Source organism: Macrosteles quadrilineatus, unplaced genomic scaffold, assembly GCF_028750875.1.
Source record: "Macrosteles quadrilineatus isolate MER2022 unplaced genomic scaffold, UCM_ALF_1.0 Scaffold_2__2_contigs__length_208266976, whole genome shotgun sequence".
NCBI classification, from domain to species: Eukaryota; Metazoa; Arthropoda; class Insecta; order Hemiptera; family Cicadellidae; genus Macrosteles; species Macrosteles quadrilineatus.
Genome location: NW_026542595.1, coordinates 52,728,205 through 52,754,621, shown reverse-complemented (window position 1 = coordinate 52,754,621; position 26,417 = coordinate 52,728,205).

Sequence of the window (26,417 nt, the reverse complement as noted above, 5' to 3'; positions counted from 1 at the left end):
TCCAAGAAGAACACCATTCCATTAAAGTTTCCTTTCATCAGTTTCCTTGGAATATCCCCAAGTGTTCTTCTGTAGCACAGATGAAACAACCAGATTCGATCACGGAAGATTTCCCAGGAAACACTATGTTGATATTCTTCATCGACTCCTTAGGCCAACTGTAAAGTCTTTTTCTGTGATAGAGCAAAGATCCAGGATTCGATCAGAAGAATGTGTCACAACCTCTAATCACATAATGTTAACAGACTGGATTCCATACTAAGAAACCAATGTGAAGAAGCCACGCTGAAGAAGATGATGTCAGAGGTCTACAAACTTCTCAAGTAAGTTATCAGAAGAGGAGTCACAAGGCAAGATGCAATCTGGTCAGGATAGTCAAACATTGCACAGCCATGCATGGAATGTCATCGTCAACTTGCATGATTATTTATCCTTATCCTACATAATCAATAACATGAAAAACTAGTTAATATACGAAAAAGGAATCACAACTGTATCTCAGAAAGTTTTAAAATGTTCGCTTACATTAACAAATATTGAAATGAACGGTATCAGCATTCTGACACATACTTTCTCCCATAGGTTTGTCAACAACCTTTATCATGTGTAAGCGGTGAGAGTAAATATTATACGGAAATGGGATTTGTACAATTTTGTTCAGAATTTAAAGGACTATAAAATACAAAATTTATATCAAAATCGTTTGTGCCATTTTTGGGAAAATTCGATTTTTTCGTTGTTTTGTTTTATGGGGTTTTTATGGGGAAATAACATAATTTACAATAACTTTTGAACCATAATTTTAACAGAAATGGGATTTGTACCATTTTGTTCAGATTATAAAGGACTATCATACTAAAATTTTATCAAAATCGTTAGGGCCATTTATGGGAAAATATTATTTTTCTGTTATTTTATGGTGTTTTATGGAAAATACCCCATTAAAAACCAAAATTTCTAAAAATGAACAAAAAATACCAAAATTGTAAGGAATTATACTTATTATGTTATGTGTGTAGTCAAATCAAGTAACAATAATCAGAGCGAGAACTAAATCTGGCACTGCATGTCCGACCATACGAACTGCTTTACCGACCACAAGATCGAAGGTATAATTAATATTTTCTGGATTATTCATTTAATGGTACAATGTATTCGACATTTCAGTGTGTTTACATGTCAGGATGTTTCATGTCGGGGGCATTGTTAATAAGCACAACAGTCATTACTGGTCACAGCACAACCCATAAATGAGTTTTTAAAAACTGCAGAAAGGGCCTAAATAAACTGTATGTTGTGGCTTCAGTTCTTCAAACGTGGTTGGACCATTTAATCTTAGAGGGACAATGAATGGTGTAAGGTACCTGGACATGTTCCGTAAACAGGTCTGGGCAGTTATTTCGAGGTGGAAAAATACACAAAGCATTATGTTTAGAGAGGATGGCGTCCCTCCTCATTACCATCAAGATATAAGGAGTTGGCATAACAGGCGTTTAGAAACAAATAGGTCGGAGAGGCAGACCTTATGAGTGAACCGCTCGAAGTCTTGATCTGACCCCACACGACTTCTTTTGTGGGGTTGGTCCAAAGAAGAAGACTATCGTACTATGCCCAGAAATTTGGATGAAAATACAGTACGTGAGGTGTTTACAAACAATTCGGCAAACATGTTGCAGGCTGCAGAAGCGGATGTCCAAGACGACTAGAGAAATGTGCTGCAAATACTGGCGTATATGTATAACTGCGTTTAAAACCTGCATATCAAATGAAACCTCATCCAAATTACTTTAAAATAATGTTAATTGAATTTTTTAACTCTTTCTATTAAAGGTGTGATTGTAAAAATAAATTGTGTATATAAATATTAACTAGCTGTGTGCCCGTTCTACGCACGGGGATATTGAAGTAGTCGGTTGAAACCTTCTTATATTAAGAAAAGCAGTTGGTTTGCATATTTGCAGATATGCTGGCAAAACTATTTTATATAAACCTTCGCAAATACAGTATCTGATAGTTCACGCAAAAATAAATGCTTCACAATTAAATGTCACCCGGATCGTGTTGGTCCATATGTTAAATCCAATGATTAAACTAAAAAATGCTTTATAGATCCATGAGGCATAGCCGTAAGGTAGGCCTATAATTGAAAGTTACTTTCCACAATGGTTAAAAATATTTAAAGTACTACATCAACCTCACCATTTAACAGTTTATTCCGGTTGACATTTTCATTATCAAGGTGCTCTTGTCCATTCCGTGAAACACTGAAATAAGGACATTAATGCGTTACCAACAGACATACACACAAAAATACAGAATTTAATTAAGGAATAAGCAAAACAAAGTAGGCCTACATATAAAATTAGTATTTGAAATCTTTGTTAATGTCATTAAATTTTATCATAACAGTTTATATTTGCTTGGACCGAAGATGACCCGAAATGTTATCGAAATTACGGCTTACTATATGAAAGTACATAGACGATTTAGATTTGTAACTCAGAATAAAAATTACCAAAATAGGCCACAAACTATTGATACATAAACAACGTAAAGGCGCAAACAATTCATGATGGTTTGCTCAACAAATGTTTTACTCAAATGGGTTATCATTTTCTTAGCATACCGGGTAAGCTAAGATTTTGGAATCCAGGCAGAAAAAGCAAAACTTATACACTTAAGACATCAATTAAATTGAATACGGCTCTAAATAAATAAGATGCAACACCAATGATAACTAATTTGTAAATTACAGTGATGTGTTGGTACGTAAAAATGATTCTTGCAGCTATACCAACTGTTCTAAGGAAAAGAACCAGTACCAAAAACCAACGTTTACAGTTAAGAACTATAGTACATCCGACCAATTAAATTCATTAATCTAGTCCCGAGGTTATTGATCTCTTGGTTTTGGGTTTTCTCGTAAAAAGTTAACTTTTAATGTAAACTTATCGGTGTCAGTTTAAAAAAAAAAACAACCTTATCCAAACAACTTCTTGTTATTTCATATATTACGTATTCTCTTAACAATGATTAGTATATCTATTAACATTAGAAGGAAATGTGACAAAAATCACACAATGTTGGGTTTTTGGACATTTGTAATTTTATTTCCTAAGTAGGTAGGTCATGTATTCTATGGAAAAGTACCGGTATCACGGATCGTCGTCGAAAAGGTTGTTATGAATAATTGGGTAGGCGTAGGTACCCAAAAGATGGGCTATGGACCTATTGGCTGTATGGTCCAGCGATTGCATCGCACGGTGAATAGAAACAGAAAGTGACACATTGGAAAAGCGAGTTTGGCATCATCCGTAAACCTCTGTTACATTCACCCAATGCAGTAGTATTTTTTTTACCTTACACTTTACACAATCGCGATTGAAGCGCCGTCAATGAGTGGAAACCTTGTTTGTAAGCTATTGACGACGATCATTAAGTGTCCCAGCCATATACAACACTGATTCAAGGTCTTTTTTCTGGTTATCAAAACTCAAGAACAATTTTATACACGAAGAATTTCTGTTTCATGACCTGGATGATGCCTAGTTATTTAATTTAATTTACGGTTACACTAAGATATTGCATTTGCGATTAATTAAATCCGTTAACGTAAGATAAACGTTTTCAATCTCACTTGGTTGGGATTTGCTTTCAAAGCGTGATTCGAAATGGTTGTGGTATTTGTAAACAATATTTGTAAACATATAAGTGACAGCTAGAAAAAATAATCTTGATCCGAACAGCTGTTCGATATTTCATAGACGATTATGTGATAAAAATTGAACGCAAATTTGACAAAAATCGCACAAAACTGCATTTTTGAAAGTCCGTAATTTTATTTAAGAAGTAGTGAGTCCATATTTTAATTACTAAAGACACTCTCGCCAATCCAGTGAACACATTAAAATGACTTGGATCTTGATAGGTACTCTCGTTTTCACGGAGAAGATTGCGTAAAATGCCATCTTGAGTGTTACAGACAGACAGAAATAGAGATAAGACTCGTTATCCTTATGAAGAACATAATTGTTTACATTTTGATCAGCTGTATATTTTAACTGCTGTTTTTTATTTTTCAATTCAATGAAACACATTGAGTACGTTTATTTACTATTTGAGTTTGTTTAAACATAACCCCCAAGACGAATCGTGTTAGTATGGTTGTATCTTAAATTTGTGTATTTATCGTTGTTTTGTGTCGCTATGACGGATCGTGTTAGCATGATTGTAACTTAAATTTGTGCATTTATCGTTGTTTTGTGTAGATATAATTTGTTTATTTGTAGTTTTTTTTTCTTTTAAATGCCTCCGACGCGACGACAACGAAACATAGACAGGAGGCGTAATCGTGATAACTACCGCAACTACAGAACAGTGGCGCGTAATAGGTTTGGTAGTATGTTTTCTGTGTTTAACTCAACACAGTCAGCACCTGACCCTGGCCCAACACTACCCCAACACGACTTTCCGTTCTCAATTGGCCCTCTATCAATCACCTGTGTTGCCTGTACAGCAAGGTATTTTGAGAAGGAGAAAACCGGCTGGAATGCTTTAGGTTTATCAATAACGAAGATAAACTTAGTCTGAGTTAGCCTACACACCGGTAATCCTTGAGTTGACTCTTTTAAACTCATTGTAAATATGACTATTATTCGTTTTGAAATAAATCCTGTAACACTTTGCAATTGCTCGAATTCGAGCAACATGTACACTAGTTAACTATTAATATAGTCTAATATAACTGATTTCTTTTAATTGCATTCTATAACTATTTGTTAATTTATGACTTTTTTCAATCTATATATTTTTTTAAATGTAAGAAATTTCGTACTTTGACGATATTAAAGTGATGTAATTAAATACATGTATTAAAAGTCGAAACAAATCATCGTAATTAGCATAGAATTTAAGAATTACTAAATATCTCAAGCACATTATGGATAATTAACGCGATTTATTAGAATATTATTTTAGTGAAATACCAAATCAATCTAAACTGTTTTAAACCTCAACTATTACAACAGAACATCTAGAGGCAGTGCTCGCGACATCTGTCTGTAATTGAGTGACTTTGTTAATTGCCTCAACTGAGCGCTGATTGGGTAACAACTACAGTCATTTGACGTCTTCCAACATTTACCAGTCACTTAGCTGATATTGTGATTCCCTAACTAATCAAATATCAAATCAAAACAATGTATTATACATGCAGTATAAAACGAAATGCAAGGTTACTTTTAAATCATTTTAAAGTATACAAAATCTAAAATATAGTCAATCAATAATCGGGTATGAACGAATTAATTAGTATAACATGTTTTTTTACGTATTCACAAAAACGTGATTTCATTAATAAGTTTTAATAGCATTTGAAAGACTAGTACCGTGTTGTACATCTGTGGTAAGATATTACAAAAATGTTGTAAGGAGATCAATATTGTAATACAAAACCAGGCCGAAGTACAATTAGATCAATACAGGGTGATTTGTACTCAGTGTGACAAATTTTTTTTGGTGTAAGTACAAAGTAAATGAAGTGTGATGATGCATATCAAATGTTCCAAGTCTAAAAATTAGCTTTCCAAAAAATTATTTTATGTTTTTCAAAAATAACCATGTTTTTAAACTTAATACAGCGATTTCTTACTTACCTGTAAATGGATTTGAGTAGATAATGTAATTTTTGTGTTCTACATTAAATTTTGAACAAGAATAATAGAAAATGACGGAGGATCAGTTGTAAAAACTCCATTTTAATTAGATTCAAAGATCAAAATTAAAATGTTTGATAAAAATTTTAAAAACAATGGTCTATTGCATTTTTCACACCCTGTATACAAGAAAGTGTCGGAATATGTTAAAAACTGCGCCATTTTATAAGCTTTCCAACGATATGCTACACTATTGAGGCTTATGTCTGCTTATGTATGCTTTAATGGTTTGAAGACTACAAAGCATGGTGTCTTTAACATTTAAAACATAGGAAGTCGGCATGTATTAAGCAAAAGTTGTATTATTGATTCAGCTTGAACAGTAAAAACAGTAAAAATGTTCCCTGTTTTCTGGTATTCAAACAACTAAAACAAACAAAAAAATATCTAAACCTCAATAGTGTAGCATATGGTTGGAAAGCTTATAAAATGGCGCAGTTTTTAACATATTCCGACACTTTCTTGTATACAGGGTGTGAAAAATGCAATAGACCATTGTTTTTAAAAATTTTATCAAATATCTTAATTTTTATCTTTGAATCTATTTACAATGGAGTTTTTACAACTGATCCTCCGTCATTTTCCATTATTCTTGTTCAAAATTTAATGTAGAACACGAAAATGACATTATCTACTCAAATCCATATACAGGTAATTGAGAAATCGCTGTATTAAGTTTAAAAGCATGGTTATTTTTTAAAAACATAAAATAATTTTTTGGGACACTAATCTTGAGACTTGGAACATTTGATATGCATCATCACACTTCATTTACTTTGTACTTACATCAAAAAAATGTTGTCACACTGAGTACAAATCACCCTGTATAACTCTCCAAACCTTTAGTTTTAAGATCTGGTTGAATTTTGCTTGGCAATAACGCATCGCCGGATGTAACCAATCTCTAACCATTAGCCTACATCACAGAACGACTGCAGTAACCGTTTAGTAAAACCAGGAACATCCCTTGACTATCGCCTTCATTTGCATGATTCGAGAGTTTCCCCTGATCGCAGTTGTAACGCTCTGATTGCTACACATCGGTTTAGTAGCTTCATTTGTTCGAACTACCGTTTAAATAACATATTTAACAAATAGCTGGTGGATAAAACACACTGTTTAAACAAATAAAGAAAACATTTCCTCTGCATAAAAAAAAAAACTAAATCATCATTTGAAACATTTTTTTGCATCGTGATGAATAAGTTCCACTAAACTTAACCCTTGTAAATGTATGATACCGAACATTATCATTCTTCAAATTGTCTGAATGTAAACATGTAATTATACCATTGGAAAACGTAAGATTCTTAAAAATTATTATAGTATTTGGTAATATACCACAATGTTTCATGCTACCAGAGTTTAGCTTCAACATTACTATGCAACCTTAAAAACCGCTTTCATCTTAATCTTGTAAACATCTTTCAATAATTGAAACTATTTTATCAATGGAAAACATTTGGATTCTTATGGTATTACACCACACTGATGAATTATAGCAGAGTTTAGTTTCAGATTAATATGCAACCGACACTCGTCCTATTGTTATAAAGCAACATTAATTAATCATTTATGATAAATTACAACGGGGTCTGTTACCGACCCATTGAAACGTGGTCTCCTTTGACTAAAGAGTAATCAGATCCTTCATCATACGAAAGGATACCTATTATAATCTTAAATATTCTATGGGGTTAATCCCCTTTCTTACACTGGATAACACGAATGAAATGCTGATGGATGTAAAATAAAGACAATAGATTCGCTTTTATGAAACATTTTTATTTGCGGAACCTTCTTTGTACAAACTTGAACTTAATCGAACTTTACAATTTTGTAAAAACTGAATTTGAAAAAGCTGGTTTAAAAACGGTTGGAGGTAAAAGTCATTTCTAGTCATACAGTGTTGGAAAAGCCCCGGAATTGTTTGTATATGTTTAGCCATTATTTTATTTTATTTTGCATGCTACAAAACCGAATACAAATCCCATTTACATTGCAGCACTATTCCTAGTCCGTACAAAAATTGAGAACATGCTATGAGTTCATTAAGTTGAATAAAGTGAATCGTTCATAGACTAGGAATAATAAATATTAATTATTAAATAACAACAACAATAAATAATAGTAGCAATAAGTAACAATAAACAAGAGTGACTGAGAATAACGCAAATAAATAAGATAAATTTATACATATTTAATTAAGTTTAGTAATCATTAGGCTTGCATATCAATTGGTAAAGGCATTAGTAAGTATATATTTAGGTATATCTAATAAGGTTACACAATAGTTTGTTATACGTTTCTCGTAAGACCACTTCTATACCATTTTTTATACAAAATTTCAAAATTAAGCTGTAATTGAACATTAATCTGGTTGATAAAACGTAATTTTACAATAGCGATTTACAAGTAAATGGTATTTTGTTTTAAATGAGGTCAGAAAATAACGATATTTTACATTACTATATGCATATTTTTTTATTATCCAGAATTGACTGCAGAAGATGGTGGTCCAGCTAATCCCAACAAACGGCCAGAGCTTCAGCATCCAAAATGAAACACAAGAAACCAGACGAATTGAATTAGAATTAGTGAAAATTCTGGAACCTAAGCCGGCCAGTAAAAAAATGTTGTCTTCTTGCAAAGTTTCATGCATCACTTGGAGAATTGCAACAAAAATTAATTTATGCAAGTCCAAAAAGGAATATTAAAAGTGACAGAACAGATAAACATGCAAAAACAGGGTTAAACATGTCAAAAAACTTTTGAAGAAAGATAAGTCATCATCCTCTTCGGCTACACTGGTCGGTTGTGGGGCTGCAAAACGAGATTCCATCAACTGCACTTTTCTTCTTCTTAAATTTAGCACTTCTTTTTGAATAGTTTGACTTTGCTTTCTTTTTAATCCAGGGCGATAAGCCTTAATGCTTTCTGGAGTAGTATTTGTAGTCGAGAAGGGAGTTGTAGTCTGATGAGTATCACTTACTTGAGCAGGTTCCTCAGGTTCGGACTCATCGGCATTCTCATCTTGCCCAGTGTGGATTATCGGTGTCATTTTCTGGTCGCGGAGTTTGGCCTGGCTCTTCATCTAAGTCGAGTGTATACAGGGTGTTCATTTGAAAACTTTCCATATCTGTTGTGTGCAAAGGTAAGGCTTTTTAACACTTGTTTGTTCTCATTTCCCCCTAATTTAGACATGCCAAATCCAATAAAATTATTTTCAATTTCGAAAAATGCCCCAAAAGGGCCCAATTTGGGGTGTAGGGGTGCTTTTTGAGAAATTTTCAAATGTAAACATGGGTTGTGTGATGCATCAGTTTAAAGGTCTAATCACCCCGATTATTTTGGTGCAATAAAAATGTAATTATCTTTAACCGTATTTACAGGGTGGGTCAAAACGTTTTAAAAAAGGACTTTGAAGTTAAATACCGTATTACCCGAACTACTGAACGGAAGAGCGCCAAATTTCTTTCCAAGCTTATTCTTGATCTACTCTTTAAGATAACTTGTAATAAGGGCATTTTCCATGTTATTTTCTAATTTTTAAAAAAATCTCAAATTTTAAGAATAAAAGAAAGCTGAAAACTCAAAATTCTTAAATAGCAAGGTATAACAAATTTCATACCACGTGAAAGGTCCTTTTTTAACAAACATTTTACGTATTTAAGTTTTCTTCCTATCTCTTACCGTTTATAAAAATTTTCATTGGAAAGTTTTCAAATGAACACCCTGTATAATACTTCACACAGAGGGAGATTGTCTGAAGTAGCTCTTGGTTTCATCATAGGAAGCAAGAATCTCAATACATAAAAATATAACCATATGGGTTTGGCAGCAGCACCTGATACACCATGGCTTTTCCCTATTTTCTTGCGGTAGCCTACGTATCTCTCAGCAAATCTAAATTCTTTCGAGCCACGTCCCCTGAAACGACGAGTTGTATGAATAACAATATAATAATTGGCAATTTAAAAAGAACATCTACTGGTCGGGTTGTTTCAGGTTTAATATTCCAAATATAAATATTCGTATCCCATGACTTTTTTTTTTAAATGCGTACCAGGTTTGTAGATAATATTCCTAAAAATATTTATTTTTATTTTAGGTATATATCGACAGGTCTCTCCTTTGAACCTCTGAGCGAAACATTTCGAATAAATGACTATACTGTGGGGAAAATCATTGGGGCAACACTGATGCCATTTGGAACCAGTTCAGTTTACCCAGTTACCCCAACCCATTTACCAGTTCCAAATCAAGAACGCTTTGTGGAAATCGCAGCAGAGTTTACAGCATGTGGAACTTTCCGAAATGTGTAGGGTGTATTGACGGAAAACACATTAAAATCAAAGCTCCACCCAGAGCGGTACAATGTTTTTCAATTACAAAAATTTTTCAAAATCAATCAATCTTCACGGAGTAGCTGACGCTCGATGTAAATTCATATTTATTGACGTTGGGGCTACGGGAAACAACGTGACGGCGGAGTTTTCCAAGCCTCTCCGATCTCAAAGTTCTTTGAAAATTGTCCTGAGACATTGCCAGCTCCTTCAACAATCGATGACAGTGACACACCCGTTCCATTTGTCTTAGTCGGTGACTGTGCGTACCCATTGAGGACATTTTAAATTAAGCCATTTGATGAAAAGAACTTGACCGAAGAACAGCGCATTTTTAACTATCGTTTGTCATGTTGCAGACTGTGTATAGGATGCGCATTTGGAATGTTGACAGCAAAATGGAGATTACTGTACAAATCCATCGAAACGGGAGTACATAAGGCTGAGAAAATTGTCAAATGAATGTGCCTTCTACATAACATCATCTTGATTTAGAGAAAACCACACTAAATCAACGAATGCTTGAAAACGCCGTAGAGGAATATAAACAACAACACCAAAGACCAGATCTTGGGTTTGGGTGAAGATTTAACAGATCATCCACCACAGCACGAGAAGTGAGAGATTTGTTCAAAGACTATTTCAATGGCCGTGGAAGTGTTCCCTGGCAGAATGAAATGGTGTTTAACACAAATGCATAAATCTTGTTTGTTACCCAGTATGGTTCTTAATATGAAAAAAAAAATGTTAGATGTGAACTTGTAATAAACCATGAAACATTTACGTATTGCAATGTTAGGTAAATTTTGTATTTTTATTTTACTTGTTATGTAAAGGCTAAAATACAAGCAATAACTAACAAAACTCTTAAGTTTTATTTTCCAAGACACTACCTAACATAAAAACATATACTTTAAAAAATGCTTTGTTCTTAATGGAGTATACTAATGTAGTTCCGTAACTATTTTACATAAATTAACATTAATTATACTTTCTTGGTTTCATTATGAGGATTACAAAGTGTATGTATGTTTATTGACCATACATAGTACAGTATTTACATTTTACATAAATATCATTAATTTATATATTTTTTGTATCATTTAAAAGTTTTAAAATGTATGCATATTTATTTAAAAGACGAGGGTAAAGAGCCCAAAACCATGGGAGGCACTTTGGAACTATTTACTAAACATGGGTAGAATACAACTTATAAATTACTTACTTACCTTCAATTCACAGCACTTTACCAACTTCTACCCAAAGCTTGGCCCTTAAATCACGGTTATGGTAGTGTTTGTCCTTCTGTTTCCACAAAGCCTCTTTCTCACGCACTAATTCTATCAACTTCCTTTTGTCAACCATAAAAAAACTAAGCTTCACTTAATATATGATTTACTGAAGAATATGACAGAATAAGTGAGTCTATGAGAAAACCTGCAATGAATCTTTGAAGCATTAATTTGTTATTTATTGATGAGCCCTAACACTTTCAAGTTGTACTGGCAATGGAGCGTTTTTCCCAACTTGAGTCACATCAATGATTGTGTTGCTCGATTACCTTTGTAAACGTTCACTTGATTTTGGAGAGAGTTTGTGATGGCTATCAAATATATAATCGATCCTGCCACAGTTTTTTTTTTAGATTTTTGTGTTTAAGAAAGAAAATCTGTTAAGGTTCCTCTAAATGTTTTATGGTCAATCGTCACTATTTTCCTCAGGGAATTCAGCACATCAATTCATCACATCATCTATAAATAAACGAATTAATATAACAATACCCTAGCTTTGGCATCATATATACATTTTTTGTGGGTAAAAATGTTTAAATGCATGATGTAAACAAATAAAGTATATACTCATTAGCAATACATTAGTTAATTAGTTAATTGTACGCATGTCTGAAGTGTGTGAAGTCATCTTGTGTTTCCAAAAGACATAAAATGTCATGTTGTATTTTCTGCAGATGCCGACCTATTGCCAATGCTTTATGCAGAAATAAACACTATTTCAAGGAGGATGAACATGGTAAAAAGGTATAATATTCAGTAAATGTATAACTGTAATATATTTTGTCTAGTTCATTAGGATTTCTATTACTATTTAACATTACATACCCAAATAAAGTTTAATAAATTGTTAACAAACAAAATGTTTGTTTCAATCTGCAAGTTTTTGAGAATATAATGTATATATTAAAGAGATACATGAGGAAATATATATCAATATTTGTGAGGGGGTTTACGGTATCAGATATACAACAAATAAATTATATACTCTTTAGCGATACATATATATGTTAATTGTACGCATGGAAATAGTGTTTTATGATTCTTTTTCATAAAAATGTATAAATATAATCAATTCTAGATACGTAGAATTAAGTGGAGAAATGGTTATAATAATAAACAGTACGCAATCTTTTCCGGTCGTTATACCATAGTAAGTGTTTGTTTACGGTTTATTTATTCCTATTCCTTTATTTTTAAAAGTAAACACATACTTAGTAGTTTAATTAGAAAGGGTATTAAACAATCAGCAACTTTTGAAAAAGATGTCATTTTCATTTTATAAGCGGTTAAGAAGTAATAAGCAAAATAAAAAAAATAAATAATAATAAAAAAACTACATTTTTAAATATCGCAGAATAAATATTATTTTAACAACAAAAGTGTAAACACAAGAAATATAGCCTATAAAAATGTCTTTCAATCAAAACAGAATCATCCCGATCCGTTCAACGGTATGCAAGATATACGCATTAAAATAATTGTCCTAGCCACCATCTTGATAACGTCACAGCTGGAAAACGTACCAGGTGCGGACTTGACACCCGAGTGAAAAACACTTCCTAAGAAACCTATATTGAATTCCAAAAGCAAAATTCTCTATACGCGTCATGCACACGTAGCTCTAGTCAGATCCAGGACTAAATAGCTGATGAATGAAATACAATGTTTAAAAAAGTAAAGATTACATTTCCTCCGTGTTAAGAAAAATTCAATCATCACCTTTTTTTTAACTGATGAATAAGTGACACTAAACTTAACCCTTTTAAATGTATGGTACCAAACATTACCATTCTTTGAATTGTCTGAATGTAACCATTTAATTTTAATAATGGAAAAATTGGATTCTTATAAATTATGATGGTATTTAGTAATATATTTGACGATCAATACAATGATTCATACTAATATAGTTTAGCTTTAACATTACTATGCAACCGTAATAACCGCTTAATAAGCAACCGACATTCGTCCTATTGTTAGAAAGCATCATTAATTAATCACTCATGATAAATTACAACGGGGTCTGTTACAGAGCCATTACAACGTGCTCTCCTTTGACCAAAGAGTAATCAGAGCCTTCATCTTACGAAAGAATATTAATTATAATATTAAATATTTTATCTGGATAACACGAGTAAAGTGCTGATGGATGTAAAATAAAGTCATTAGATTCACTTTCATAAAACCTTTATTATTTACGGAATCTTTTTTGTACAAACTTCAACTTAACCAAACTTTTGGAACATCTATATGAAAATATAAAAAGGTGGTAATATTACAATACAGTATTACAATTTTACGACATTACAATACAGGTTAGTTGACTGAACGGGTCGCGATAGTGACCGAAATAATTGCTCCAGTGATTTACAACTCATAACTTAACAGCCGATAAGATGACATTCGACGCATTAAAATTTTACTTCGTTTCTCTCAATCCTTGAATCTTATTGGTCCGTTACTAGTGTTGTGAAGTAAAAATACAGTAGTGCTGTAAAGTAAGTAATAAATGTTGTAACGTGAATCTTTACAATTAATTGTAAAAACTGAACTGAAAAAGCTAGTTTAAAAAACGGTCGGAAGTAAAAGTAATTTTTAGACATACAGTGTGTTAGAAAAGCCCCGGTTTGTATATGTTTAGCCAATATAGGTACGTACAGGATTTCCTCCTACGAGCGAAACCGTGCAGCGTGAAAGGAGCGTTACAACTCTTTTCTGTTGGTCATTCCTCATTGTTTGAGCATTTAAAATGACCTTTTATCGTCAGCATTAGTGCAAATTATGTTAAAAATATACTACTTATTTGCGATCATTATATTGATACCAAATCACCACATAGACCAGCGGGATTCTTCCTGTCAGTTTTGTTTCCAAATAACATCATTTTAAGGAATTGTCTAGAAAAAGTAGAGTTATTGAAAATATTTAAAATAATTCCAGGAGCTAAAACAATAGCTACAAAAATCGTACATTAAATTCCAACAATCATAAGAAAAGAAATATTGGGAAAAGCTACAAAAGACTTCCTTTGGAGTAAAATGTCCGGAAACGTGACTCGACAAACAGGATGCCGGATATCTCCTTCCCGCCAGACCCGGAACTTATCTGAAACAGGATATTTAAATGACCTGTTTAGTAAGTAGTATTTTTTAGAGGAATTTACAGTTTTAAATACTATTTCATTTTAACATTATACAAATTGTGAGCGTATTTCTTGTTCCTTATGGAGAAGTGGTAAAGTGTTCATGTGCGTATGCATTAGATAACATTACAAAATTACACCACACACTTAAGGCCCGTTACAAACAGACCTTTAGATCCCAATCTTATAACAACTAAATACAATTATAAATTGGTTAACTTCTGATTGTCTTCTTATGTTGTGACTAGTCAAGCCATAGTACTTAAACAGAAAATTTGAGAGAAAAATTTTGTGAACATCAAGGGATATTACCAGATCTGATGGACACGTTGAAGCTGGCTTCAGATTCTCCAATAGAATAACGTATCGATTCCAAATATCCAAATCAGGCGTAAAACTTATGCATCTAAATATAGTTGTAAAAATAAATTGGAATTAGTTCAACGCATACCTCGTGTACGAATTTTAAAATTTAATTTAATGTCGATTTTAAAAATACGTTTACAGCGTTTATAGTCGTACTACTTCTTTTAACATAAATACCCCCGCCGCAGCAAACCTGCCGACTAAGCGAATTTCCATTTGTCTGAATTGATTTTCAGTTAAATATATTTTAATAACATTAGGTTTAACGAGTACCTAGGTTTGCTGCTACAAGGAAACTAATAAAGTGTGTTTTTGAGTAAAATATTAATAGCTTATTACAAAATAAATAAATTTGCCAAGTTTGATCAAAATGTATTCATAAACAAGCAAACTACAACATTTGACAATATTCTCCATAAGAATAACATGGGAATTTTAAATTTAAAATTTTTTTAATTTTCTCCGTTACTAATAATCGAACAAAAATACTTTTATATACTAAATTATTTGTTTTTTAAGCTCTTTAAAAAGGTCTAAAGAGAAATTGGGAAATTTTGTGTTTTGAGGGTCAAAAGTGAGAAAAACCAATTTTTACCCCATAAAACCCCCCGTAAAGCCCCGTTCCCATGGTCCGATCGTGCTGGTTCGCGAACTCATTCAAGTTTACCCCACTTTACACCTTTAAACCAAATTTCATCAAAATCGGACAAAAATTACTCAAGTTATCGCGTTCACGGACGTATATACAATTACCTAAAACATCAAACCACACAAACATCAGAAGTTTTTGAAAATAATTGAATTTTAAATTTCAAACAGTCGCCATTTTTGCTAGGGTGGTCCTTTTGAGATGAAACTTGTGGCTCCTTACTCAGAAAAAAATGGCCTTTAAAATGATGTATCATTTACCATAGGCTTCCATTAAAACTTTTTACTGCATCCTCCACAGGACGTTCCCTATAAGTGGGTTTTTAAATTTCAAACAGTCGCCATTTTTGCTAGGGTGGTCCTTTTGAGATGAAACTTGTGGCTCCTTACTCAGAAAAAAATCGCCTTTAAAATGATGTATCATTTACCATAGGCTTCTATTAAAACTTTTTACTGCATCCTCTACGGGACGTTCCCTATAAGTGGTAAAAAATGTCATAAGGCACCAAAAGATAGGTAAAACCATAGTATATCCGTATACAAAATATCAGTTGTTTTTCTTTAACCACTCACCAGATATAATGTTGGTTCCAGACATTTTCAACACCCTGTATATATATAAGTCTATATATATATATATATATATATATATATATACATATATAAAAATTTGAACGAATAGTGTTTTTGGCCTCTGGGGACATCAAAATGAAAAAGTAAATCGGTCCCGGGTCTACGTCTTACCGTGCCACCTACGGTAATAGCTACTTCCCTATAGGGAAATTCGCTTAAAGTATAAATTTGTGTCATAACGATGGTAATTATTTATTTACTAGAAAGTACATAACATTTAAAGTAGATACGCAGCACTGACTTGCCAGATTCCCAGATTAAAGAAAGTAAGGAAAGATGTTTTTAAATTTGTGTTATCATAGTATAAGTACAACTTGTACATTACAAACATTCCTCTCCACAGCTCAGTGTAGAACGCCCGACACACAGGTGGTGTCAAGTGCCACTGGGAGAAATATTCTTACGTGTTTGGGATCAAAATATGTCTATTTACTTCAATCTCTATATATTTAAGGGGTAATAATCTTCCTGCGCAATTGTTATAGGTTAATTGATCTCAAAATTTCGTAAACTTCCATGAGTGATAATTCCAAATAAAGTAAAATACTGCGACCGCAGCGATTTTCAATCAGTCTGCTAGAATTTTTCCAAAACAATTTCCATAACCCAGTTATTATCATCCCCGTACTTAAGTTTGCTGCTACGATGAGAGAAATAGTGATTAAAAAAAAATTATAGGGTTAATTGCCCAATTCGATCAAAATTTATCCATTAAGAAGCAAACTACAGCAGTTTTGTATTTCACCTTAAGAATGAAACGGGAATTTTAAATGTAAAGTTTTTGGAATTTACTCCGAAACAGTTAGGCCCCCTTCACACTGGGCCACCATGGTGGCTACGTTACATTAGCATAGATTTAAGTGGGACATCTTCACACTGAGCTTTGGTGGCGCGTCTGGCCGCGCGACCAGAAATGTGGTGGCTCGGAGTTGCGATTTTCAAAGACACCAGTCTGGTGGCTCCACCACGTCGCACCATAGTTTCTTATCGGAATGTTCGGGCATTACTCACTCAGTCCACTAGTGGTAGTGGAGTGCTAAACGTGCCGATCATGAACAACGGTACAGATAAAGTAGATACGGAGCGTTTCATATTGGTAATACAAAATAGGCCTGCAATATGGGACATGACATCCAACGTGTACTCAGACAGGGATTTGAAGAAGAAGGCGTGGATGGAAATAGTAGATATCTTCATCGGAAAAGAAGATGCTACTGAAACTGAAAAAAAAGAATATGGTAAGTAAAATTAACCCTGTTTAACTTTATTCTTTGTGATGATGTGATGTGTATCGAAAATTGAGTAATCAAGTACGTTCATTTTACTGACGTCACAAATCCTTAGTAGAGTACAGTCAAGGCCACACTAAATTAACAGACTATAATGCTCCTGAGACATGATATTTTTATTATTTATTATTTTTACTATATTATATTGTTATTATTAGCGCATTTTCGAAACAAAAAACCAAATACGCTGGAACAAAATTCTATAATAAACTTCCAAAGGGCGTACAAGCAGATGTAATAATTTTTAAAACAAACTTAAGAAATTTTTCATTACCATGGCTATTTATTTATTTATTTTATGAGCTGTAATTAACTTTTCTTTCCCTACTAATTAAAGTATGTTTTAACTATTAGTTTTTTGTCCTCTTATAATTTTCCTTATTTACTATAGGCCCCAAGGCATGTATAATTTGTTATAAGTTATAAGAGCGAATTCGCACGACTAATAAATTAGGATATTATAGCAACGTCGTTAGAAGTTGCGTCGTTGTATCGACGTTGGTCTTGAGCTCGATCGTTGGCTATATGCATGCTAAGGTCTTTTTTATTTGATGTTCAGTAGGAGTATTTTGCAGGACGGAGCTCATCATGCTGAAAACTTGCGCGTATGGATTAATATCAACCAAATGTTGAGTCAAAATGTGCATGAGTTCAGTGCTGCAAGAGCTATTAGCTTTGTTTAGCATTCTTTCTTGAACAGCGGTTTCGACGTCCGTAGATATAAGCTTGGGCATAAGTGGGACACTCCCCTTCTGACGGTTGAAAGGTGCCAATTAAGTGATAAATTGTGTCGTGCACCTTATACATGAAAGGCCCTCAATCGTTATGTTCTTCAATTTTAGCTCGAGTGCTGATCATTGCGAGCGCAGAGTTGTACGATCTAATGTTCTCATTGTAGTTTCTCCTCAAATGATTTGCTCCATTAAGTTACTTTATGGCAGCAGGATGAAAATTCTTCGCCTCGTCCTCTTTGTTCTTCTTTAAAATGTTGCACACCACATTTCTGACATTTTAATGCCATCACGCCAAGTGAATGCTGCTAAATTCTTGTATCTGTCAAAATCGAATTTTCTAAACATTCAAAATCTCATAGCATCCCGTTCCCATGGCCCGCATCTTGCTGGATCGCTAAAGGCCCATTTTGCTTGGAGCGACTGTAGCGATAGTCGTACAGCGGTTATCGCTCAGATACTATCGCTGTTGCGGCAGCCGTTTTGCTTAGAGCGATTGGTTTTCAACCACCGCGCGATTTTCATAGTTAGTTGAATACCAGGGCTCACAATAGTGCGCGATGCTACCTTTTAGTATCTCCTCAGTGAGGAGTTAGATGACGAGGCTCTACTTGCAGTTTTGACTGTTCCAAGAACTGTTGGGCATTCTATATTTCAATTCGAATAGATAAAGGTCACCTAAAAAAATGATACATAACAGCACGCTCCAAGCGGCGACATCACCACGCTGCCTAGCGGATGTAGTTTGTTACAGCGGTAGTAACTCAGCCTTAAACACAGTGTGTGGCAGGTGTATGATAAATATCGTATTTGTACAATATTTTTGCCCCATACCTATAAAAAATAATTTTGAAAAATTTTACGATCTTTTGACAATGTGTACGATTATTTGTCATAAAATATGATTATTTTTTCGGTGCCAAGAACAAAAAATATTTTATATTGATTAATTAAGATTTATGTACGTTTGGACCTTGCAATGTAAAGACAACGGCAACATCGCTTCCTTGCTGTCCAATCTGACAACGTTGCAAAGGCATCAGCTGCGCAGTTTCAGAGCGGCGAGTGGCAGATGATATGATTGTCTAATATCATTTATTTATTTATTTACGGCAAAATCGCCATTTGTACAATCAATTACATGCATAACAATTTGTGGATCAATAAATACTATAAACATGCTATAAGTTTTACATCTTGCTATTTGGTTGTGCTTTATGAGTACATGCTAACACCACTATCACTAATGATTCGCAACTGAGTAATGAAAAATGAAAAACAAATATATATTCTATGAACATACAACATCGGCAAACAAGAGAGAGAAAAAAAACATGCAATGGTCTTAAAATTGAACTAACATTAACAGCCTGCTTCACTAAATACAGGATCGAAAAGGAAAATATAAAAAATTTGAATATTTGACAGTGCAATAAAATATAAAAACTTAACAATAACAAGTATGAACAATGAGAGTGTGACAATGATTGATTGTGACTTAAGTGCTAATGGTGATTGTAACAACATTGGGAGGAACATGAACCGAGATGAAAGGTTATCAAAAATGAATTGAAAATTTAACAGTGCAAATAAAAATTATTAAAGAAAACTTAACAATAACAAGAAGGCAAAAAAAAGGTGATCGTTTGACAATGATTGGACTAGAATAAAAAGATGGCTTATATAATGAAACTAGGAGAACACGCGGTAATGGAGGAAAACAAGTGGTTGAAGAGCACGACACTAACCCCAATACTCTGCTTTCACCCCCCTCACACACAACACAGCGCAGAAACAAGATGGGGAAAAGGGAGCTATCTTCAATTGGAGAAAATCCTCTTCAGTGCAGAATCACTGTCATTAAAGAAGTCGTAATCGTGATGCTGAGTTAGATAGAGTATTCCCCTGACGATGAAGTCTTGGAACAGGTCTGTGAAATCCGTAGTTATATCATAAGTCAAATACAAAATTGCTTAGTGGTGAGCAGTCATCGATCTCTATTATTAGTAATAGAGATCGATGTTAGCAGTTAGAAGACAAAATATAACTCTTCTGTTGTTGCGTATACCTACTGTAGGCCTGTATGTTATATTTGTTACACAATTTGCGTTTGTTTTAAATATTACTCCATCGAGTGAAGTTAAAAGAGCGTAGAAGTGGACATTTTGAATACGTTGCGTTTGATACGTTGAATAATGGACAGTCTTTTGTGTAGAGACTTTTAATTTTTTTTACTAGTTCAAAGCGTCAGACAGAGCTAATCGAGTTTCAGGTATTTTGCGATGAAGAGCCTCACAAAATTTTGAAACCTTCTCAAACAAAATGGCTCTCCTTATTGGTGGCTGTGAAGAGGATGTTGGAGCAGTGGGAGCCGTTGCGATTATACTTTACAAGTAAATTGGCTGAGCAACGACTTATCACCGCAGAAAATGTTTATCGCAGCCTCAATGATGGCCTCAACAAAATTGTCTTTTTTTATGAGTTTTGCCCAAATTCCACAATTTGAATGCTTTTTCCAGAGTGACCAGGTTGTAATAACCGCACTTCATGCGAAAATGGAGTTGACGTTTTAAAGATCTCATCCTTTCGTACATGAAACCTGAGTACGTAAACAGGACAAAACAAAAGCGGAAATGTTCTTGATGCCTCAGCAAATGTACCTTGGGAGTGGAGTGCTATCCATGATAAATAGACCAGTATCAGCAGGAGTTGAGAACATGCCTCACTGATTTTTACATTCACTGTAGAAACTTTCTGATGACAGATTGCAAAGAAAAAAAGAAGATATATTACTTTGATAACCCGATCCTCAGCAAATTGCAGTGTTAAAACATAATCAATGCTACTTCGATTGTCAGTCGAAAAGAACCACCACTGTTCCCTTTAATGAAAACCTTTAGTGGTGGATAGTGAGGTTATGCAGATGATTGATGACTTTGGAGGGCTTTCTCAGGATGAGGGTTTCCTCCTAAGACCAAAGAGCAAAAAGTAGACAAATTCTGGCATAATGTTAGAAACTAAAAAAATGCGTTAGGGGAAGAAGTTTCGCAGACCTAGGAAGATTTGCTCTAAATACTCTGGTATTGCCACACTCAAATGCTGCTTGTGAGAGATTGTTAATCTACTGGTTACAAACACTGTATCAGGATTACTGTTGGCTGGTCAGCATGTAAAATACTCTGGAGGCTGCACACAATTTCAACCTTCATCAGAAATGCTGAAGCTGATGACCTCTGCCAATCTGTATCCATAAACCTCAAAGAATAGTAAACCGACCCAAGCTGGAGATGAAGAAAGCGATGTTGAATTTACATTTGACTGAATTGCCTAGTCATCAAAATAGACTGACAGTGACAGACATGTTTGATACGCCTAACTGATTTTAAAAACTTTATAAGTTTTACTCCTATAAGAAAAATACTTATTCCAATTACTTTTTAGTTTTTACCTATAAGTGTGTATTACAGTATGGAAATTTGTAAGTTTATGTTAATTTTTTGATACATTAAGCCCTACAAAACCCTAATAGTCTTATAAAGTACACTTGTCATAAGTTTTGTCACTGAAAGATGGTTTAAAACCACCTGTAACAATGTAACTGTTCCTAACTTAACAGGTTTGTTAGAATGAGTAGGCCTACATTAAATCAACAATGTGTTTTTTACCTATCTTTGTTTACATTCTTTAAGTGATATCTTGTCTGTATTTTATTGTTGTTGTTTATATTCGTTAGGTTAGGCTATGATTTATAAAAATTGTTGCTCTCTGTTTAAGTTTTATATCTCTACTAATTCAAACTGCTTTTCGGTATTATTTCTGATCAGTTTACAAACATGTACAAATTTAAAACTAATAAATGTGATTAAAGTGATAAAGTCACACCCGCGATATTCGTTGTTGGTAAACATAGTCAATGAAGTAAAAAAAAGGCTAAAAATAGTGTCTCAAATTTGGTTTTTGTTTTATAGTTTTTGTTTTAAATTTGTAATGCAAAATCGTGAAACTTGTCATTTTATTGTTTTTGGGCCATATCTTTGTATGAATGGTAATTGGAATCTTTTTAAATTTCCTTGCAGGGAAATAAACTCCAAACAATTAGTATATCTTGAAGTTTACATGAAACATTATTGGTTCATACAGTAATTTTTTTCCTAGGTAAGCATGCATCACATTGTGGGGAAAATGCCACTAAAGATATAGATGAAGAGGAAGTTTTGCCTCAAAAACGTTCACTCATTAAAGATAAGGGGTTGGAAATAAATGTTTCTTCTAATGAGGCTAGTGATTTTTTAACAGAGAAGATATTTCCATTGTTAAGGAAAGACAGGAAAGGGATTGCAGCACTTGCAGATCAGATTTCTTATCTAATCATTGTTCCAACAAAGATAAATACAATGTAAGAAATAAAATGAGAGATGCTGGATTATTATTAATAAAAATGAAAGAAAAGGACCCAACATTACTTGATTTCACCGAATGCTTCGACCCCAAACGAATTGACAACATTATAGCATCAGTCTGCTATGACTATGGATTTTCCATGACTGTAAATAACATTGAAATTGTATCTCTGAAGTCTTAGTAGCATTCTCTGTAATCGTCTTGGGGCAGAAACAATCGGCTTCTTAAATATTGACTCCAGTGGTTTGTGGTCTGTTTCCACAAGAACATCATTCCTTCCATGGATAAATTCTTCAAAACGCTGAAGTCCAAATACAATCGCCAAACATTCCTTTTCTATCTGCGCGTATATTGCCTCTGTATCTGTCAATGACCTGGACGCGTAAGCTACAGGTTTACCCTCTTGCATTAGACAAGCACCCAGTCCATATTGGCTCGCATCACGTGATGTTTTGGCCAGGAATGACGAAAGACATCAAATCGACTGTAGAAAAATGCTGGCCTTGTCAGAAGTATACATCCTCACAAAGAAAAGAACCCTTAAAACCTCATGAAATTCCATCTCGTCCATGGCAAAAAGTAGGAGTTGATTTTTTTCAAATTGAAAAAGAAAATTTTCTAATCACGGTTGACTACTATTCGTCATTTTTTGAACTAAGAAAAGTATATTCACTTTAAGCAGCTGGACTAATACATTTTTGCAAAGAACAGTTTTAATTTATGGAATACCCGATGTGGTAGTCTCAGACAGTGGCTCAAAACTACTAAGTAATGCCTTAAAAGAGTTTTCTAAAGAGTGGAAATTTGAAGTAGTAACCTCGTCACCTTATTATCATCAGTAAAACGGAAAAGCCGAATCATATGTGAAAGTGGCAAAAAACTAATTAAACAAGTTAAAGAAAACAAAGAAGATTTGAGTGTTGCATTGTTGGAGTTGAGGAATTCACCTATTAAAGTAATTGGAGCCAGCCCAGCTCAATTAGTTATGGCTAGAGCAACAAAAACACTACTACCAGTGTTGGAAGAAAGTCTTAAAATAAACTCCATCATAGGTCGCTACAAAATCAAAATGAGAACCAGAAAGTGGTATTTGCGGCTTTTCTATCACCTTATTGATGTTACCATGCGCAACAGTTGGTTGCTGTACGTTAGGGCTTGTGCCCAGAAAGGAGAAAATGATGTAATGCACCTTGCAGAGTTCAGGGAAGAGGTTGCCATCACTCTTTGTAAACTGGGGAACTCTACCACTCCAAAGAGGGGAAGACCCAGTAATGAACTGGAGAATGTGCTCAGGCTAAAGAAAAGGAAGCCCAATGTTTCGTACATACCACCAAAGGAAGTTAGAAAGGACGAAGTTGGACATTGGCCCGTGTGGTCTGAGACCAGGCTCAGATGCAAACTTCCAAGATGCAACAGTAAAACTTTCATTACCTGTGAAAAATGCTAACTGTCTCTGTGCCTTAACAAGGACAAGAATTGCTTCAAACTATTTCATTCAGTTTGAATTTCAACCAAGAGACTAAAGCAATGACATTCTGTCACTTGTTTGAAGTGTTTTATTTCAAAGAATTTCATGTATAATTTAATTTACAGGTTTTATATGTAAATTTACATGAAACTTAATTCTGTAAGTTGAAATAAAAATATTTACAGTAAATGCATATTGGGCTATTTATGACCCACTCCTATTTTTCTCAATTTAAACACTAGTGCATGTTGTGCCAAATTTGACCCAACTAATAAAATCTAAAAAAACACATAAAATACAAAAGAAAAAATTTTTAACTATTTTTCCATAAGTTAGTACCACATTGCCTACCTTGTGGAATTTTTTTGAAATTGAAATAAAAAATCATGCATTGTAGGGTTAATATGAATTTTTTGAATAGCCCACTACGGATTTTTGGGACACCCTGTATACTGTAGTGGTGATTTGAATTAATAACGCTAAATTATGTCTGAACTTACACATCCCACATTTCGAATTTCGTGTTGCCATTAACACATCTGATTAACACATTCACTATTGGATCTATGAAGGCATCCCGTAAAGAGTATTGTGACGGCTGATAGGCAACGTGTTAAACGTTAACCTTCAGTTCTTGGAGATTTTCTTACAATCAACGTTCCCATAGGCTGTATTACAAATCTACTTAAAAGAGTATGATTATCTCAAGATTAAAAGTCACTAATTTAAAACTAACTCGATTCAGCAAAACAACATTCAAACTATTCGAATATAAGTATGTGTAGCTATCACAGTTAGTCTTTGTTTTAGCCCGTGCCGTAATCCTGAGAGTATATTGTAGGCAAAAGTTGGTGATGAATATAAGGAATGCTGTAAAACATTTCCAGCAATGTAGTTGGTAATAAGTCTTGGGGACAGAGCAGTACTGAAAAAACAACACGAATTGCTGACAAACGGCGGATGCACACTTGGATTTAGTGAACTTACACAATTTACTGCCATTAAAGCAAGAACTTAAATAGCTAAGTATACTTTTTGACTCGAGATTATGGTTCATGCAATGCCTTTGATGCTATTTTTCACAATTGTCATAAACTTCCCGTCTACAATACACTCTCATGATACAATATTCAGTGCACGAACCAAACAAAGACTAACTGCATTAACATGCAAATTACAAACAAACACGCGGCGACGATCAGGCTACGAGTGTGGTGGATATGACAGATGCTCTTCACCGCACTACTACAACCGAATGTAATTGCTTCAATTAATTAATGGCCATTTGAATTATTACTATTCCAAAAACAATGAACTAAAATTAATCATGACTAAAGGTTTTTAATTGAGGGGTAATTCAATACACATTAGAAGGACTAGGTACAACCATTGACTATAGGATACTGGAGTAGACATCCCATATATTAGGACCGGTTGTCGCCAGTTTTATTAGTAAAAAAGAACATAGTTGGGCGATCCAGTCACAGAATGCACTAGTGTCTAAAATTCTATTGTTCTACCTTATTTAATTTTGTAGTTAACGGGTACTAACAATTGCTACAGCTCACAATACGTTCTATTAAACGTTCTATTCTATTACGTTCTATTCTATGATTCTATTAGTATTGTTTGATTTGGAATAAAAGTTTGAGTATTCGACAGAGGTTAGTAATTTAGATCAGCACAATCTATCGATAAGGATGATCTAAGGTTGCGATTCCATCACCCCTCTCACACCACATGCCCCATCCTCAAAGTGCAAAAAAAAATTAAGGCCACTCATCCGCGGATCACCGGTGTTATCAACAAATGATGACATGGTATTAATATATTTTTGTGAAAGAGAAGTTTGCAATAAATGTACGCAATCTATTGTGTCAGTGGCATGTTTGGAGAAAAGTAGAAAGATAAAAACAATATTGAAAAAATGACGTTTCCAAGAATTTGTTGGAAGAGTTGGCACTTTACTTGTTTCTGACAAATTCTGTGATGAGTTTTTTTTTTATAAGGGTCAGAGTTCATGCACGTCTACTTTTACAACAACATACTGCATTCTTGTAATTATGTTTAGTTTAACTATACTTAGTTTTTATATTTTTACTTAAATTCTTCAAATCCTCTATAAATTATAATCATATTTTCACCTACATTGAAATAGAATAATTTTTTTGTTATTAGTTAAGTATACACTGGACCATTAAGGCTAGGGAAATATGTCAACCACACAATTTAGTGAGCAAGAGCTCGTTGAAGAGTTTGTTGATGTTAGAGTTAGTTAGTAAAGTTGAAGTCGCAATCACAAGTTACTGGGACAAGGCGAGGCACAAACCTAGCTGTGTAATTAACTCTCTTCACTCACGTTTACCTAACTTTATTTCAGTGCAAAG